This window comes from Rhineura floridana, chromosome 13 (assembly GCF_030035675.1).
Source record: "Rhineura floridana isolate rRhiFlo1 chromosome 13, rRhiFlo1.hap2, whole genome shotgun sequence".
Taxonomy (NCBI): domain Eukaryota; kingdom Metazoa; phylum Chordata; class Lepidosauria; order Squamata; family Rhineuridae; genus Rhineura; species Rhineura floridana.
Genome location: NC_084492.1, coordinates 37,770,735 through 37,780,322, shown reverse-complemented (window position 1 = coordinate 37,780,322; position 9,588 = coordinate 37,770,735).

Genomic DNA, 9,588 nt, shown 5'->3' with positions numbered 1-9,588 from the left:
TGGAGTAGATGTCAAGCTTCTGTCTACCTATGTAGAAAATGTATACCCTTCCTTATCAGCTGAGCTCTTAAGCAGCTTCTGATCAAGCTATTGTGTAATCAAACTATCATGGACCTGGTTGTGAAGTTGTGACATTGTCCAGTATAACTGAAAAGAAAGAAAAGTTAGCTGTGTTGACCCCTAAGAAGAACCCCAAAATTCATACTGGGACAATATCTTTATTAGGCCAACCCACATATTACAGAATAGTGTACAAGCTTTTGACTTTTCCAGAATTCTTCATTGGGCTAAATGGAAAATAATGGAAGGATGGGGGGGGAAAGGATCTTGGGTGCTGGTGAAGCGATGGACCCCACATCTGGTCACAGTGTTAAGATGGAAAGTAGGTGGAGGTAGCAGTCTCTGCTAGGAGCTATACAGGTTTCAGGCTGCACCTAATCCTGGTGGGATGAAGGAATACACAACTGTTAATCCCCTTCCCCATCTTTGTGAACATAAAATCCAGCTAATAACCACCTTTAGGACAGAGCCTTATTTGAATGCCAGCTGCCTCCTCCAATGTTCCCTCTTAAGGCTGCAACCAAATTTATGTATTTATTTATTATCTGATTTATATCCTGCCCTTCCTCCCAGTAGGAGCCCAGGGCGGCAAACAAAAGCACTAAAAACACTTTAAAACATTATAAAAACAGACTTTAAAATACATTAAAACAAAACATCTTTAAAAACATTTTTAAAGCTTTTAAGACATCTTAAAAAAAAGATTTAAACACATATTAAAAAGCAATCTCAACACAGACTCTATGGCAGGTGTGGGGAACCTATGGACCTCCAGATGTTGCTGAACTACATCTTCCATCATCCTTGGCCTTTGGCCATGCTTGCTGGGGCTGATGGGAGTTGTAGTTCAGCCAACATCTGGAGGGCCAAAGATTCCCCACACATGTTCTATGTGTTGTGTCCAACTAAATTCTACAGCCACTGAAGTTATGGACCTAAAGTAGTTATGCACATTAATTTAAATGGGTCTACTCTGAGTAGGACTAACATTGGCTACAACCCTATGGTTCCAGCAGCAGCGCCCAAGATTTTCCCTCCACTCGCCCCAACCCACTGCCCTTGCTTTGTTTGCCATCTAACCTGAAGAAGACTTCTGGAGAACTCAAAAGAAGAGCTCCACAGCTGGATCCTTCCAGAGGTCCATCTAGTCCCACATTCTGTTCTTACAGTGGCCAAACCAGATGCCTTAATGGGAAGCCCACAAGGAAGACCTGAGCACAGGAGCACCCTCCACTCCTGCAGCTTCCAGCAACTGATATTCGAAAGCATACCGTGTCTGACCATGGAGGCAGAGCATACCCATCATGGCTAGTAGCAACTGATAGTTTTATCCTCCATGAATTTCTCTCATCCTCTTTTAAAGACATCCAACTGAAAAGCTTGTACACTGTTGTGACCATTTGGGTGGCCTAATAAAAGTATTGCCCAAAAATGGATTTTGGAAAGCAAAACTCACGGTTCTGCCAGTTCCAGTGAGTCTCCTCCTCTCTTTTTTGAAAAGGAGGGCACCCGACACTAGTCAAATCCCACCCCTTTTTATTGTAAAACCTGGTAGGAGCAGCTTGAGTGGTGTTTTTTTTTAAATTCAGCTTCAAAGAGATTTTGCAAATGATCAACGGGTCAGCCTGTTCCCCCTCCACGTGTGGCTAATGGCAACCCTTTGTGCTGGAGACTAGAGTGTTGACAGCCCAAGTGTCACCCTGAATAACCCCCTCTACCATCCTTTTCAGGGCATGGGGAGCTGCAGAGAGGAACCGGGAGAGACCTGTTAATTTTTTCCCTTTAGAAATGAAGTACTGGCTCCAGCAGAAGCTGTTTGTCTTGGACCACCTGTTCCTATAAAACCTGCTGCTGCCCTTCTGGAAGTGAGATGTTTGGGGTGGATAGATGGAGTCAGGAAGTGTGGCTGAAAGCATCTCTGGATATGGTAATACACGCTCCAGGCCTGTTCTGATTTAGATGCAGGATCAGTGAGGATAGGGAGGGGAGCATGCATATGGCTTCCAGGTGAGCTGCTTCCCCTCCATTTAGATTACTGGGTGAGGGTGACATCCCACCCCTGCTCTACTCAGCACCTGCTGCAGATGGAGACAAATTATTTTTGCTAGAGCCAGCTCCTAATCCGAACTGGAGGAACCACTCCTCTTGGGAAGTATGCAGGCCAAGGGTACAAACTGATTCTGGCAGCAAGTGAGCGATGCATGCTCCAAGGCATTGGCATGTGTTTGTGCATGCACATGTGACTCAGGTCACATCCACTGTTGGAATGTGTGGTTCAGCTCCAACTTGTGGGTTGAGGCTGCATGGGGTTAAAAAGGGTAGCTAGAGAGGAGACCTCCTGATTGCTAGGCTAATACCTGTCCTTTGATCTCCTGCTGACTCACCCTTCCTGCTAGACTGATATGCATAGGATGTTGACCACATCTCCTTCCTCCTTCCTTCCCCGTCTTTCTCTTGAGAGGGAGAGCAGACATCTTCTCTTTGTCTCTCCCTCTCCTCTAAGCATGAGGGCAAACACTACGCTTAGTGTTTGCATCTCCAACTTAGCTAGATGTAGAACTCTTTCCTATCAAGTATGTACTTCCAGGATAAAGCAGTTATAAAGTCTCTGTCTGACTAATTTGCAGGGAAGGTGTAATCTTTAGCAAAGATTAAAACACACAAAGGCTCACTCAGACGCTCCATTCCCAATTTTGTTACTCTGCAACATCCGCACCATACATTTAGAGCACATTTAAAGCACTTGGCTTCTTCCCACAAATCCTGGGGACTCTAGCCTACCCCCCCAGCTACAGTTCCCAGCTCCCTTAACAAACTACAGATCCAAGGATGTTCCAAGTGTTTTGGATGATATGTTTCATCATTGCTGGCATCATACAGCCAGGCTGGCTGGGGCTGATGGACATGGTTGTCCAAAACATCCGGAGGATACCAGGCTGGGGAAGGCTAACCTAGACTAAACATGTCAAGAGTGGCTAAAATACAGAGAGGAAAGACATTTGACACTTCAGCAAGGATTGATGTGGTTTTTCATGCAATGAAATTTGCAGAGACACAAGGCCGCACCCTTTGGCATTTCCATTTGCAGGGAATTTCAGTTGGTAACCAAAAATTAGTTTGGCGTGTGTGCGCGCGCACACACACACACATAAGGGATGAAACAATCTGTCAATTTGTTCTCTCAGTTTCTCATTTTTTCAATCATATATTTCTGCAGCAATTTGCGATATATATATATGTTGTTGTTATGTGCCTTCAAATCGATTTCGACTTACGGTGACCCTATGAATCAGCGACCTCCAAGAGCATCTGTTGTGAATCACCCTGTTCAGATCTTGTAGGTTCAGGTCTGTGGCTTCCTTTATGGAATCAATCCAGCTCTTGTTTGGCCTTCCTCTTTGTCTACTCCCTTCTGTCTTTCCCAGCATTATTGTCTTTTCTAGTTGCATTTTGGATACTCTGTTCATAGGGTTTTTGTGGTAAGAGGTATTCAGAGGTGCTTTACTATTGCCTTCCTCTGAGTGGATGCATCTTAGTCTGGTGTTTCAGCTTTGACCACTCCGCCTTGGATGCCCCTGCTAGAAGCCTAGCCTCTCGGTCTAGACTTCTGAATGGCATTGCTCTCAGCTTCTTCAGTACTGTCAAACCCCCTCACCACATTAAGGTGTGCATCCTGGAGGAGGCGATTATATATATATATATATAATCGCCTCCTCCAGGATATATATATAAATTATCATGAAAATTCTTCAGCATTTTAGGGCTAATTTCTCCTAATAAATACATTTTTGTATGCAGTTTTGACTAAAGTACACATTTTTTTGCAAGCAATTTACCCTAATATAATGCATTTTTGTATGTTATTTTCACCAATAGATGTATTTTGTAAACATGGCTTGGTTAGAGAACTGCATTGCAAAATTTTGATGTGCAAACTTTGAAGGACGGCTGCGTTTCAGTTCTCACACTATTTCAGAAAGTGCAAATTTGATAAATTCAGCTTTAAATGCAAACTGAATCAAATTTCTCCCCGTCCCTAATATATATATATATATATATACAGAGAAAGAGAGAGAGAGTCTCACTGCTGGTTAGGAGTGTCCTGCCTGCCCATCTGCCTCTCTTCAAATTGTCCCTTGCTGCCAGCATTGTTTTTCCCCCCCCCCCCCCGTCCTCTTCTTAACCTCAAGTGTGTGTGTGTGTTTGGTGTGGTTACTCGCAGCTGGTTCCCTAGAAACTTTGTCCAGAAGGCACCATGGCTCTCTCCCAAACAGCAAACCCCTGGCTTTAGACACTCAAAACAACTGACTAAAAATAATCAGAAACCTGAGGAGCGTGTGAAAAACCCTGGAGCCTCTGGGCTTCCTCCTGCCCCACCCTCCTCCATCCATCTCTCATCTCCCTCCCCCTCCCAACAGTTTCCCAGACCCCAGCGAGGAGGCCTCGTCTTGCATTGCCGCGGTCTGACCCTCCACTTCCTGCCTGAAAGCTGCTTGTCTCTTCCACACCTGCGCTCTGCAATCAGTTCACATCAGCTCCTAAATCTAACCGAATCCAAAAATATTAAAACCAGGGCCCATCTGTTGTCCAACTGATCAGAGCAGATGTGCCGAGGATTTCAGAGGCTGGCTGGCAACCATTCAAAACTGTCAGAACTTGCACCTGCCACACCATTACTGTTCCCCTTTTCGATTTAATCCCCTCATTCTCTTCCCCCACCCACTTTTGCAAAGAAAGGAGGGGGGGAATCCTCAACCCCCACCCCAGTTTGCTTTAGGAGATGTGTGTATCGTAAACAGATCTAGTCATTCCCCTTCAGACACGCTGATGTTGTTGACAGCCCATTGTATCAACATGAGCACACAAATATGAAAATAACATGGGGGAAGAGAATGCATGTGCCGGCAATCCAATCCCCAAACCCCACCCCAAAGACAGCCAGCTGTTGGAACAGGAATCATCACTCCCTTACAGATGCAATGATACTTGTAAGACCAGAGCTTCTGCATGCACTGGAGAGGCAAAGGCAGATCAGAGCATAGGTAGGTTCAAATGCTGTGTCAAAAAGGGCTCAGTGAGCCAAACATCATGTTGTGCTGCTAAGGCTCTCCTCGTCCAAGATCCATGAAGCTGGCCAGGCCTCCACCAGTCCCCTCCTTCGAATCATTCCACCACCACAACATTTGTTTGCAAATAACACCCATTCCCTTTGCAAGCCTAAGCAGCCAGTGGCCAGATTTCTCAACAGCATTTGACTGGCTCTGCAAGTTTTTCTCCTAACCCTACCTGGAGATGCCATTGGGGATTGAACCTGGGACCTCTGAATGCAAAGCAGATTCTCCACCACTGAGCTACGGCCCTTCCATCTTAAGATGTGAGTCAGTTGCATGTCAGCCAACAGAGTGACACACACACACAGAGCCAAATTAAGGTGACTTTTTTTTGGTAATTGTCTGATAGGGAATCCCTCAGCTCAGATGGTGACCCCGTAAGGATCCTGCAAGCCATGAAGTGAATAAATGCCAATAATCCCCTTTTAAAGGCAGCCCCTTGCGGGGAGGGGGATTAGGAGCAGCCCAGTGGTGCTGGGGCACAGGGTCTCCGCTCCACCAGCTCTGCTCTGTGCTGTGCAGATATGCTGTCAGGGACAGCTTGCCTCATGGGCTGGCCTGGTGCTGGCCACACTGTCTGAAGTAGCCCCGTGTGGGATGCAGGATGATAAGGATTAGCCGCTGTGGGGATCAGGGCACAATGGAAAGAGAGATGATAATCATGGGGCCCTTAGGGGAAGAAGGAGATTGTCTCTCCGAAGGGGTGTCCATCTGCACACTTTGCCGTGTGCTGCCCCTCCTGCCCAGAAAAAGCCAACCAGGCCAAACCAGAGTTGTCTGGAAGCAAGCCTTCATTGATTCACATTTATTTATTTATTTATTTATAAATATACTTGTATACCGCTATTTCGTTAAATACATAAAAAAACCACAAGTTAAGAAAAACAACCACCATACAAATAAAAACATTAAAAATACAATAAAGACAAAGCTCAACTATTGCAAAAAAAAAGCTTCTTCTTAATTGCTTGTATAAATCTGGCAGAACAGAAAGGTTTTCAGCAGGCACGTAAAAGTGAAACAGAAGGTGCCTGCTGAATCTCCGTTGGCAGAACATTCCAGAGAACTGGGTTGAAAACACTGAAGGCTCGATTTCCTGTCGATGTTAAATGAGCCTAGCCAACTTGGGGGATGATCAAAGCCGCTCCTGCAGATGATCTCAGTGATCAAGCTGGGATAGAAGGGTTCATTTGCCACTCAGTGCAATGGGTGACTGTCTAAGCAGAGAATGGGACCACCATCTCCGTTTGACATTCTTGCACTCCCCCAACCCGACAAGAGCACTAAAAGACATAGTGATTGTAAAAGTATACAATCTCAAGTGAGATCCTTTGCTCCAGGAGATTCCCACTCCCCCCCCCCACTGGTGAATGTAATCTCTCAGTAGAAGCTTGCCAAACTAGAGTTGATTTCATGCTATTATCCAAGAAAATATCAACATTCACCTTTTGATTGTGAATTGGCATCTGGGCCTTTTTCTATTCAGAAAAATGACAGACTTATAACACAAACCAATACATGTCTACTCAGATGTAAGTCCCATTGAGTTAAGTGTAGCTTGCTCCCAGGTAAGTTGGGTATAGGAGTGCAGCCGAGACCTAGGTCACATTGACAGCATACATTTAAAGCACTTGGCTACCCCCAAAGAATCCTGGGAACTCCAGTTTACACCTTGATGATGGACTGCTTTCAAGTCCTGTCTTATGGCGACCCTACGAATAGGGTTTTCATGGTAAGCGGTATTCAGAGGGGGTTTACCATTGCCTTCCTCTGAGACTGAGAGGCAGTGATTGGCCCAAGGTCACCCGGTGAGCTTCATTTGTGTGTGGGGATTGGAACCCTGGTCTCCCAGGTCGTAGTCCAACACCTAACCACTACGCCACACTGGCTCTCTGATTACACCTTACTGAGTTACGGTTTGCAGTATGTTTAACAAACTACAGTTGCCAAGATTCTTTGAGGAAAGTGCTTTAAATGTATGGTGTGTATGCAGCCATCGACACCACACATTTGAAGCACATTTAATGCATGTGGCTTCCCCCAAAGAATCCTGAGGACTGTAGTTTACTCCTTACAGAGTTACAAGTTGCAGTATGCTTAACAAACTACAGTTCCCAAGACTCTTTGGGGGAAGTCATATGCTTTAAACAGAGCTTGGAAAAGTTACTTTTTTGAACTACAGCTCCCATCAGCCTAATCCAGTGGCCATGTTGCCTAGGGCTGATGGGAGTTGTAGTTCAAAAAAGTAACTTTTCCAAGCTCTGCCTTTAAATGTATGGTGTGTATGCAGCCATTGACACCATACATTTAAAGCACATTTAACACATGTTGCTTCTCCCCGAGAATCCTGGGAACTGTAGTGTACACCACACAGGTTTTGCAAGACAGTTCTCCAGCCATGTACATCTCCAGTACAAAAATGCATCTGCTAGGGTAAAGTGTGCATATAAATGCACATATTAATAACAATAACATTCAAAATGCATTATATTACAGGAAATTGGTTTGTAAATGTTTGTATTAGGCAAAATTGCATACAAATGTTCATGTTAGGAGACATTCACACTAAAATGCTGATGAATTTTCAACAGGGCTTAAAAAAACACCTTGCAAAGTGATGTGAAAATCTGGAGAATTGAATTTAAGAGTGTAAAAATGAGAAACCAAAATCAACAGATTCGCCCATCTCTGCCTTGTAGTCTTCCTTGCATGCAGATGCCATCAGGACCTTTAGCAAATAAGGACACCCCCCCCTTTCCTCTACCATTGCTGAACACCTAAAGCTGCACCAGAGCTTTGCAACTCCTCTGCACCAAGCATCTGTTCCCTGCACCGAATCCTGGGGCACAAAAGATGCCTCAGCATCATTCAGCATGAATGATGGGCTGGATTGGTGGAGTGCTTTGGGCTCGCTGCTCCTCCTGAGTCACCTTTTGTGCCCACAAACCACCCCCTTTCCCCCAGGCTGTGCTTGGCACACTGGCTGCCAAGGCTTGAGAGAGAGATATAAACAGGGGCCACCTTGTCGAGGAAGCAGATGGAAGCCAAAGGGACCCGCTGCGCCTATCAGCAGATCCCACACAGCTGTTCTTCCTAGGCTGACAGCTCTGCCGTGCTACGGAAGAGCGACTGTGCTAGCAGGGCCTGGCAAGCTAGGCTAGGCCGGGGACGGCTGCCCAGAATCTGCCTCCAGGCAGGGCAGAGAGCCAAGGCAGCTGGCCAAGTTCTCTGCCAGGGAACAATAGGCTGGAAACTCAGGCATGGAGTGGGAGGCATGTGGGGGGGAAGCTGCCGGCTTCTTTCCACAGGACGAGGATGTCACTTGACCTTCTCCTCAGGGTCGCAGCCAGGGAAAAGCTAGCCAGCATGGGTCAAGGAGAGAAGAAGGCTGGCAACCTCGAGGAAGGGTGCCTGAGTTCCTGTTTCCACAGATGCCCAGAGGCCCCACAGCCACAGCCCTGTTCAGTCGAGAGAGACGCGAATAGCCGCCTTGCTTGGTAAAAGGACAAAGCTTTCTTCTGTCTTTTAAAAAAACCTGCCTTTTTATTTTTTGCTGTCACCTGTAGTGCAACTAGGGCAGGGCAAGGTAGGGGTACCTACCTCGGGCACAATGTTGCAGCCGTCCAGGTTCTCACTAGCCCTGCGCCTGCAGTCTGTCACATTGAGGATATTCGGCCATATAACATTACTGGCAGGGGAACAGAAAATCAGAGCTATGTGACAGAGCTATGTGGTGTGTGTGTGTTGCACAACAGCTTCTTAACAGGAGTAGTCTATCTGGAAAGTGAGGACTTGGCATTTCAGCAGCAGTGTCCTTACAGCTCTGCTACCATTCTTCACTTCCTCCAGCACTCGTTCTGTGCAAGTGGGAAGGAACAGGATTGTGAACATGGGAAGAACAATTTTCCCTTGGCATAGATGAATCTAATTACAGCACTATTTGTAGGCCTTCTGTAAACATTCTAGATAGTGATCTGCTTTGTGAGTGGAGATCTATTTATTTTGTCCTCCTGTTAAGCAACTAGCGTATATTTAGCTTTTTAAAGAATAAAAAAATGGGGAAATTTTTTTTTAAAGGGACTGAATGGAAATATTTCAGTGATGCTATCTATTTCTCCCCCCCCCCAAATTCACTAACTGAATTTCTGAGAGGAAAGGCGGGATATATAATTAATAAATAAACATTTCCTCTTTTCTATAAGAGGTTTAAGAATTAAAAATCTTAAGAAGGTTTTTAATTATCAGGTGAGCCAAGTTCTGCAACAGCTTCTATTCTGAGCAACAGGTGTGGGAGCACTGAACTGGCTAGCAAGTTACCTGGGATGCATTGCTTTGATCTCTGCTATTCGAGGACCATGCTAGAAAGAGGAAATCTCACTAGCTGCTGCAGCAAAAGTGCTCTCCTTGCAAAGTACAG